The sequence below is a fragment of the Rosa chinensis genome, unplaced genomic scaffold (assembly GCF_002994745.2).
Source record: "Rosa chinensis cultivar Old Blush unplaced genomic scaffold, RchiOBHm-V2 RchiOBHmChr0c11, whole genome shotgun sequence".
Lineage (NCBI taxonomy): Eukaryota > Viridiplantae > Streptophyta > Magnoliopsida > Rosales > Rosaceae > Rosa > Rosa chinensis.
Window position 1 is genome coordinate 89184 of NW_020126825.1, and position 9756 is coordinate 98939.

The window sequence follows — 9756 nt, forward strand, 5'->3', positions numbered from 1 at the left end:
TTGATAGAACACACAGTTGATAACTGTTGTAGACTTGCGGTGAGGAAATAAATTTGTTTGGTTCTGTATCAAAACAATTGATTATTCTAGAAATAGTGGACTAGTTTTCCTCTAGTCTACAAGCCCGGTACGGGTGAGATTAACTTATCAATACCTTTATTTTAACCTTTGTTTTATTGATTTATTACTTGATCTGACCACCTTATTCTGTAATTAAAATTGATCGAGACCTAAAGTCTCTTTATCTGATTATAAGAGGACCTGAAGCTCCTCAAGGATTATATAGTGAAATATTGCGATATGAAGTTTCCCAGAGTTTATACAATTATGAGGGCCAGAAGATCCTCAGAGGGATACAATGAGAAATCATGACATGGAGTTCATCACAATTACGCAATTCACGAGGGCCAGAAGATGCTCGATGTAATATATGAACTCGCATATTTTTTTATCCCTAATAATTATAAGAGGCCGGAAGTCCCTCGATTTTTTTTTGGTATTGGTGTTCCCTCTTCTGTACGATAATGTGAATTTCAATTTCAATTTTGAACACTTGGCCAAAGTAAGAGGCTACGTTCTCCACAAGATAAAATTATGTTCTTGTGTGATTAGAGGAGCGAAGAAAGATTATCATTTTGTGAAGTTAAGCAGACCAGAAGTTCTGTGTAATTTCTTTATTAATGGAACCAGAAGTTTCCACAGTTAATTTCTATTTATTTTTCCTCCTTGCAATTTTTCTATTTTATTATGTACTTTCATTATAGTACTTATCTTTTAAATTAATTTTTTTTGTTACTCATACATACCAGTAATCCTATACCTCGAACATATGAATTTCGAATGTAATATTTTTGAACCAGAAGTTCAAAAATTTCATACCAGAATTTGAAGTTCTAACAATAAAACTCAAACCCGAAGCTTTGAGTATAAAATATAAATAAAGTGAACTTGAAGATTCACTTTAGTCACCTCGAGCCTGAAGTTTCGAGCACCAAATTTGTTTGAACCTAAAGTTCAACATATGAAATTTTAGAACCAGCAGTTCTACTATTAAAAAATTCGAACCTGACGATTACACATGATTTATTTTAACTTTATGTCCATTTCGAACCAGAAGTTTCGAGTGAATTTTCATATGTTAATTGATACATTCTTCTTTATACTTGCGTAAAGCATTCTTACTGTTTTCTTACATTAATTACTATACCATAAGTTCACTCCACCTTAGAACCTGAAGTTCTAATTGTGCATACTCGAACCATAAGTCTCGAGTGAATATATAGACAATTTATCATAAAGTTTTAATCTGGGTCAATCTCAAACCTGAAGCTTTGAGGGGATTATTTTGACACCAATTTAAAAGTAAGCAGATATTTAACCGTTGGTTTATGACGAATGAGTATGAGTATACCCCAAATTTGTGATCATAGATTTTGTAATTAAAAGAGATCAGAACCTGTAGTTCTTTGATCCTTAATTACATGAGGACTTAAAGTTCCTCAATGATCATACTCACTAGATGACCATCTAAAATCCCTCATTTATAAGTTATGGTCATGAAGAAAATATAATAATCATCTCAGATTTTACATATTTGATTGATGGCTCCAGAAGAGCACATATTATTGTCTCTTTGCATCATGCGCCTCCAATATTACCAGAAATGTATAACCTCTCCATCTCATGGATCTCATTGTATAGCAAGAAAGCCAATTGACATGGCTACACCATGAAATGCCACTAGAAGTGGATTATGGCAAGAGAGAAATCAGGAGTCAAGGTAAATACTACCCTAACAGCCACACATGTGAGGAAATTAAAAATTGGGCGTGTCACCTATGGTACACTATATGGTGGATGTTTATCAAGCCATTTTCAAAATGGCACTAGTCAAATTAAATTTCATTGACTAATAAGAACATTGAGATCATCACACATCCCTGATGTCTTTTGCTTACAATAGTCAACTTGAAAGCACTATTGTGCTACTCCATAGATTTATTGTAACCTCTCGAGTTCCCATTGAAACTAAATGTTTCTTAATCTGATTATCTAGGAACCTGATGTTCCTTAAGAGGTTGTTATAAATTGAAAAAAATTGAAACCTCAAGTTTCTTGGATCTCCAATTATATGAGGGCCTGAAGTCCCTCCTCTTTATGACTGCGTCATTTATATGTGACACAGAACTTGAGGTTCTCCACATGATGAAGTTACTCTATTATTATGGATTATAGTCTTCAACTTGAAATTCGGAATATAACATTTTGGCCAGCAGTTCAAAATGAAGTTGGTCTATTCCAATTATCAGTATTCCACAATTAATATTTACTGAAGCTAAGGTAACACCCATATCAAGAGTTGCAGATCTTGATCTATGGCTCCAAATGAGCGACTATCATGTTACCAAATTTGAAATCATGTTGCATTAATTACCTCCTATATGGTTGGAGAAGGCTTTATGCCATCAGATATATACTGTATCGAATTTTCTACAGTAAACTAAGGCATATGATGTCATGAACCTGAAGTTCCTTGAACCAAATACACTATTTGGCTTAACCGGTTACATCATGTTTTGTCTACCATGTTGCATGGAATCACTTATAAGTTTTGATGACTGCTAACCTTATATACAAGCAAATTATTTATTTACCGCATATTTGTGAGTTGTCACTTTAATGAGACAATCCTCCTACCATGAAGGGGAGAAAGATTGTTCTTGAAGAACGATATGAATTGGTGTGAGATATTTATCTACATTCTCATTTTGACTTCGAGAAATATCAAAACTAGTGAATTGATAAAAGAAAGTGACAAAATTATATGCTAAATGCAAAGGCATCTGCTTGGGTTAAAGTCCTTGAGACCAACCATATTAATACAAACAATGTAGACTCCATTTGATTTGTGGGATGCAAATGTATCCAATTGACATGGTTCTTCTGAAGATAATGTCATTAAACAATATCACAGCTCCTAATATGGCTACACATACAGAGGGTGTAGGTACGCCATTAGGAAATGATGTCTTAGTGATACAAATAATAAATCAATATGGTTTTTGCTAATGGACAAAACATTTTTGACCTAAAACTTGGTTTGGGTTCGCCACCATCCAATGAACATCTTCACTCCAAAGAAAGTGATAGATTTTTAAATGCATCTTTTGAGCATGGTCATAATAAGACAGTCTTCCCGTCGTTAGGGGGAGGAAATACTACTGTTATTTGAATAACGGCGTGAATTTGTGTGGATTGTATCCTCCAGGTCTAAAGTTTTAAACTCCCAAAACAGGGAAGATTATACAAGCCCTATAATGCTCTATATGAGATTATAAGTAAAAAGATCCACATTCACTACATAATTCATCTATGAGAGATGATTGTCCTAGAAGTGACAATGTATGCCCCAGAAGTGGCATGGGTACCCAATATCAATAAGCTTATTATAGCTAATGCATGCATATAAGAATGTGTTAGATCTATGATTGTTGATCATCGATGACAATTTACATTTGGTAGCTACCAAAAATCTTTAAGGGCTGTATGAACGCTATACCACATTTCACCATGAATGTCGACAAAGTATATTATTGGCCAAATTGGAAAGAGACAATTCCAATGAAATTGAATATTTGAAACGTGATGAAATATTTGCACCTTTAACCCTACATGGTACAAAAGGGTATTTATCAAAAGTGAAGATAAATCACTATGACACAATGTCTATTTATCGAGACATGAGATTATGAATATCTTCCCTTATACGAATGACAATTTTCTATAAGTACAATGTTACATATAGATGTTATATTGAAGAGAGATTTATGGCATGTTGTCACATTATATTATGAAGATCTTAAAGACACATTGGTAAAAGCAAAATCTCATAAGTAAAGTGTCATTGTAAGCGTATTGCTTATCAAATCCTCAAGAGATTCAAATACATGAATAATTCAAATGCAAGTCCATGAAAAGTCGAAAGAGCCTGAAACTCACTCATAGAATAAAGAGTCTTAAGCTAGCTCATATGTACTCATTCCGTTATAGTTAACGTGACTTAAATTGCCTCAATGAGTAATATGACAAGACTATGAAATCGAATTCAAATTATGAATATAATGTTGCAACATATTCTAACTTTCGCAAAGTTATGAATTACTTAGAGCTCTTGAAGAGCTTATATGAGACATATCAATACACAAAGATATTGATGTGTATGGCTAGGTATGCCATGATGATTTTTAAATGTTTTAAACTATACATAGTTAAATGTGTCATTTTCTTTATATTGTTTAGCTTTGTTAGTATTGCTTTAACTTTGCAAGTATGAAAATTTGTGATGAGCCCCTATATGCAAAGCACACATGGTCGCACCTCAGTGATAGACACATCAAACCACTATACATGGTACGTGTAGCTTATCACATACATAATTGAGGCTTGCGACAATCAGGGGGAGATTTTCATCATCGGGAGCATCCGGAAGTATGCTACCTATGACATATGCGCGTTGTGCTCTTTTTGTCCTTCGACTAGGGTTATTTTTGTCCCACTGGGTTTTTGTTACCTGGCAAGGCTTTTAACGAGTCAACAATAAGCGCGTCCAATACCATCATTCATTAGTGGACATCCAAGGGGGAGTGTTGTAAATATTATTATCTGTATGGTTGTCCACGTAAATACTCATTAGTTATGTACTTTGATGTAAACCCTACCTCTATATAAAAGAGGCTAATGAGACTGAATGAGAACACTTCTACTTCCTTCCAACTATTCTCTTCATCTTCTTCCTACTTTATAACAAGATCAATATTAAAACCCATTGTTGTTAAGAATTACTAAAGCTGCCACCATTTCCAAACTTTCTGCAGATGCAAGTCTTGAAACGGTTGAGCAAAGACATCGCCCAGAATTAATCGACTCTTGATTCCATGCCAGCAATTGAAATCAATACCTGGGTTGAAGGTTATGTAATCTCCACATTCAAAAGCTAGAATTATAGGTGCCTAAGTCATTCTTTGTAACGTCCCGAACCTGAATTTACTGATTTACTAGTTATTTAGACTGTAAATGAGTTTTACTTTCACCTTTATTGTCGTTTCGGTACTTTTAGGGGGCTCTAAAAGATGACTTTTTGTTCGGATCAAAATTTAAGAAAATTTCCTTCATGAAAGTTGTAGAGGACGTTAAACAGAGCTAGTGCATATGTGGTACGTAAAAATCGGAGTTCGTATACGAAAGTATAAGCAAAAATGTGAAAGTTACTGTTCATGGTAAGTTTCTATATATATAGGAAGTTACTGTGGTAGATTTCTATTTCTGGAAATCTACCTTCTCTCTCTCCTCTCCCCCGAGTTTTCTCCTTCTCCGGTTTTGTTCTTCTTCTTCTTCCGTCCATTTCTTCTCCGTCAGGCGACCAAACGGCAAGCCACAAGTTGTCACCGGCACGCCTACTCCCCCCTCTTCATGCTAGTACCCGTGGATCAAAACTATTTGGCCGGAGAAGAGAGAATCGAAGGCAAGAAGCAAGCTGTAGCAGATTGGGGTTTTCCGATAATTCTTCCGATTCTGGCCGTCTCCGGCTACCAAACTGGCGTCGAAGGTTCGGTTTTTGACAAGGATCATTTTTCCCCTAGCCTCGAGCCACGATTTGCAATGTAGAGGGAGAATCGATCAAAACCCGATTCTAGGGTTCTTGGATTTTATGGGTTTTCTTCACCGGCCAATTTCGATCACCTACAGGTATAATTGGAACTTGTTGTAGTTGAGAAAAATGTTGGGTCTGTTGTGATGTTGCTACTGCCAAAATTTGGTGGCTGTCAGAGGTGGTGGCCGCCGGCGCGTGGGGCCCACGCGCCGCCCCTGTAGGTGGCTCGTGGAGGCACGTAGGGCAGTTTTCTGGCTTGGATTTTTAGCCTATTAAATCCTATAATTGATGTAGAGCTCGGAAATGTGAATTTGGTTGGAATTGAAGAAAATTTGTGTTGATTATGAAATTCCATTATCGATTTATGAGAATCCGACCGTCGGATATCTCTCGGTTCTGCCTTGGAACATTTAAATTAACGGATGGATATTAGTGATGTAATTTGGGTTGAATCCGAGAAGAAGTGGAGACATGATTATGTGGATTTGATTTTAGGAATTGTATTAAATTGTTGAATAGTGATTCACAAAATATAATTGTGTACAGGGCAATGTACCGAGCTATTGCTCGACGAAGGAACTCGTATGCGTGATCGCCTAAATAGAACAGTGAGTGGAATTTGTTTTAAATAATGATGCATGCATTTATTTTGAAATTATTGATTAATTTAATTATTATTTTATTTATTGAGCATAATATTTTGACTTAGATTATAATTTTGACATTGTCTTTCCATATGAATTTCGGTTACAAATCTATTATGCTCAGATTTGGATTTATGATTTAGTTTCGGAGATTAATTATAAATTATTTTCTATTATGATTCGGAAATGGATTTTGAGCCTTCGATAAGTATCTCCGATATATGGCTTTTATTTGAAAGCATGATTTTTTGACGAATTATTTTCCGAGGTGATTTCCGGAAATTTATAATACATTTCTATTCGTTGATATTGAGATTTTTGGAATATCTTTCGAAAATGGGATTTTCGAGGGAATTATATTTATCTATTATTTCTCGCCTGATGGTTTATAAATTCGAGATTATTTTGGCGTGCGGGGCCACGTTGTTGGAATATGTCTTCTCTCGTGAGTAATGGGGAAGCCTTACGGATTTTCGAGTTTTCGTATGGTTTTAAACCACCATACCTGGGTCGCCATATTTATTGCTAGCTAGCCTATTAGTACTCCTCCCTGCTTACTATGTGTTTGTGGGTGAGTAGAGCAGAGCATGGATGCTCCAGAGTGTGGGACACTCCGACCCGAACCTGGGAGGCTCCCTTATTTGTATGGTGAGAACTTCTTCCCCATATTTGATTTGATACCTTCAGCTAGCGGGGCTAGCTTGATTTCTTTTGACCAACGGGGCTGGAATGTTTTCACGAATTTTCGTGTTGCGAGAAATATGTTTTATCTACGTTGCATGCATCGAGTTTTTAAAGGAATAAATGTGGAAAAATATTAAAGCTTTACTTTCATTTGAATTTCTTACTTATTTATTTTTGTCCACTCACTCTAACGTGTTTTAAATTACTTTCCCCTGGGCCCTTCGGATTCAAATGCCCAGTTTGCAGGTGAATTAGTGGAGGTCGGGCGTACATGGCATTTGAGGCATAGTTGTCACTACTTCCGCAGTGTAGGATCGATCCCCTAATCCTTTACTCTTCTTTTTATATCCTTGTGTATTAGTATTGCTCTGATAACCTTTTGGGATTAGTATTGTTTAGTTGAGTTTTGTGTTTTGCGAAAATGGAGTTGATGGTATTGGGAGCAGGGTGGCTCCAGGAGTATAAGGATGGTTTGCTTGAAGTGTTTTGTGTGTTTTACAGGTTTTTGGGTAGTCCATTTTAGGGGTGACTCTGCCGAATTTTTGGTAGAGCTATTCCTAAGGTGGGCCCCAAAGGGCCACCTCGGATTTCAGGGTGAAATTCGGGGCGGGTCCTGTCAATTTGGTATCAGAGCATTAGGTTGTCAGATTCTGTAGACTTGTTCCTATCTGGATACCGTATATGCTTGATGTTACTCAGTGCCTCCTGAGTGATGGCTCGACTGCAGCGGTTCCCCATCATATACTCTTCGGTGCTGTTGTACTCATCAAGTGTGTACGGTACATGTCTAGTTAGTTTTCCTTTAGGTCTTATGCCTCCTGTACGCCAACCTCATAGGGATTCCGCTGCGTATTAGATTACTTACATGCATGCACCTTTCCCTGGTATTGGTAGAGTAAGGCTACTCTACAGATTCGAGTTGTACTATGAAATATGATTCGAGGAAATGTTATGGTTATCCCTTCCTCAATGCCGACATGTTTGTTGGGGCATAGTTTAAGGTGCAAGACCGGAGTTTTATTTTGTACTCGATGGTTAGAGATGAGTGACCATTGTTTTGGGTTGTCGCTGAGTACTATAATTCCTTCAGAATCAGGATTGTTGTTAGAATTGGAATTAGTAGTAATGGTGGTTCTGACCTTGAACCGAGTTTTGGAGAATGTGTTACTTGATAAGATCTGCCCTGTAAGCTGTATGTGGAATATTAATGGAATTCGATGGAGATTCTTTGTGAATCTCATTATTGGATCATTCATAGAGAATCCAGATTAGGATGTATCCCAACTAGACACCTTATGTCGGCGTCATGTACGCATCACCTTTGGTAGACAAGAGAGAAAATTGAAGAGATATTCTGGGCTGTTATGTCTAGAGGCCGTGTTTTCAAGTGGTTATGGTCACTGATGTTGATAAGTGGGAAGTGATGACAATAAATGAGAATTGTAATTAGAATGAGATTTTTGAAAAATTGTCGGTTTGGGTCGTTGATCTATCCAGGGTGTATGAGCATAGTTATGCTCGGAATAATATAAATTGATGTCAGATACCACAATTTATAGTTTTGTCTTTCTGAGTCTTGGATGGTAACGAGTAGGGAGATGAACAAGAGTGAGCTTTTGAAGTTGATATGTGCTTGAAATTCGAGAAATTGGAAGAATGTTTAAGGTTTTATATTAGAGTTACGGTTTTGGTCAGTAAATAATTGGGAGAGTTGGAATCAACTCTTCGTATGTGATATTATACAAATGGGTGTCCTTGGTTATCCGCTTTTGAGTGAAATAGTTACACATAAGATTGGGGAATAGCAGTAATGACCTTGTTGGTTGTCCATAGAAGTTCAAACGGAATTGCTCTGTGATACGAAATCTGATTTGAGTTTTGAATCACGGAGCCTTAAAGGTTGAATTGTGATAGACTCTTGGTGGAAGTTTTGCCTGACGAATGGATTGTGATATGATATTGGTGGATGGTGGAATAACTTTAAGGAAATAAGTTTTCAGTTAGCTCTAGAAATATTTTAAGTCAAGCCTTGACCAGGACTCTTGTTATTTTGGGTCGAAGGTATTGTAACATGCTTGTAAGTGATGTACTTCAGTGATGATTACTTTGAGGAAATTGGATCATTATTGTGGTGGGACCACGTTCGGATCCGGATATCGCTTGGTGTGCTACAAGATGTTGGACGGGTGTTCTTTGATTTTTATTAAGGATCGTTCAGGAAAGATCTTGTGATAGACAAAATTATACAATTTTACCTATGGTTCATTCTACCTAAGTTATTCCCTGATTGATAGGTACAAATTGTGAACTCCTAAATGATAGGTACCTAAATCATTTGCTTATGTTAAAACTCACATGATATTTAACACCTGTACGATAGGAAAAATTATATAGTTATACCTATGGTTCATCTAGAAATACCAAAATTAGCAAGTGAAAGTTAATGACAAGGGTGTTGGATTATTCTATTTCATTTCCGGTAAATGAGGTGAAATGAATGTTTTACTAAAAAGTCAACAGTGTTCAAGTAAATCCAGAATATGTGTCTGGCCCAAACTATAGGTTACTTGACCTAGTGGTAATAGGGTTAGAATTAGAGATAATCTTGGAGAATCTTAGTAGATATCGATCCATGTACAACTCTATCTCTATGCTTGTAATCCTCTATATAAAGAGGGCCCTATTATCAATGAAAGTACGACTCAATTCTCTCCAATTTTCAGTTTCCCTTTAACTCGTTATCAGCACGAAGTCCTAACCCTGAAACCCTAAAATCAT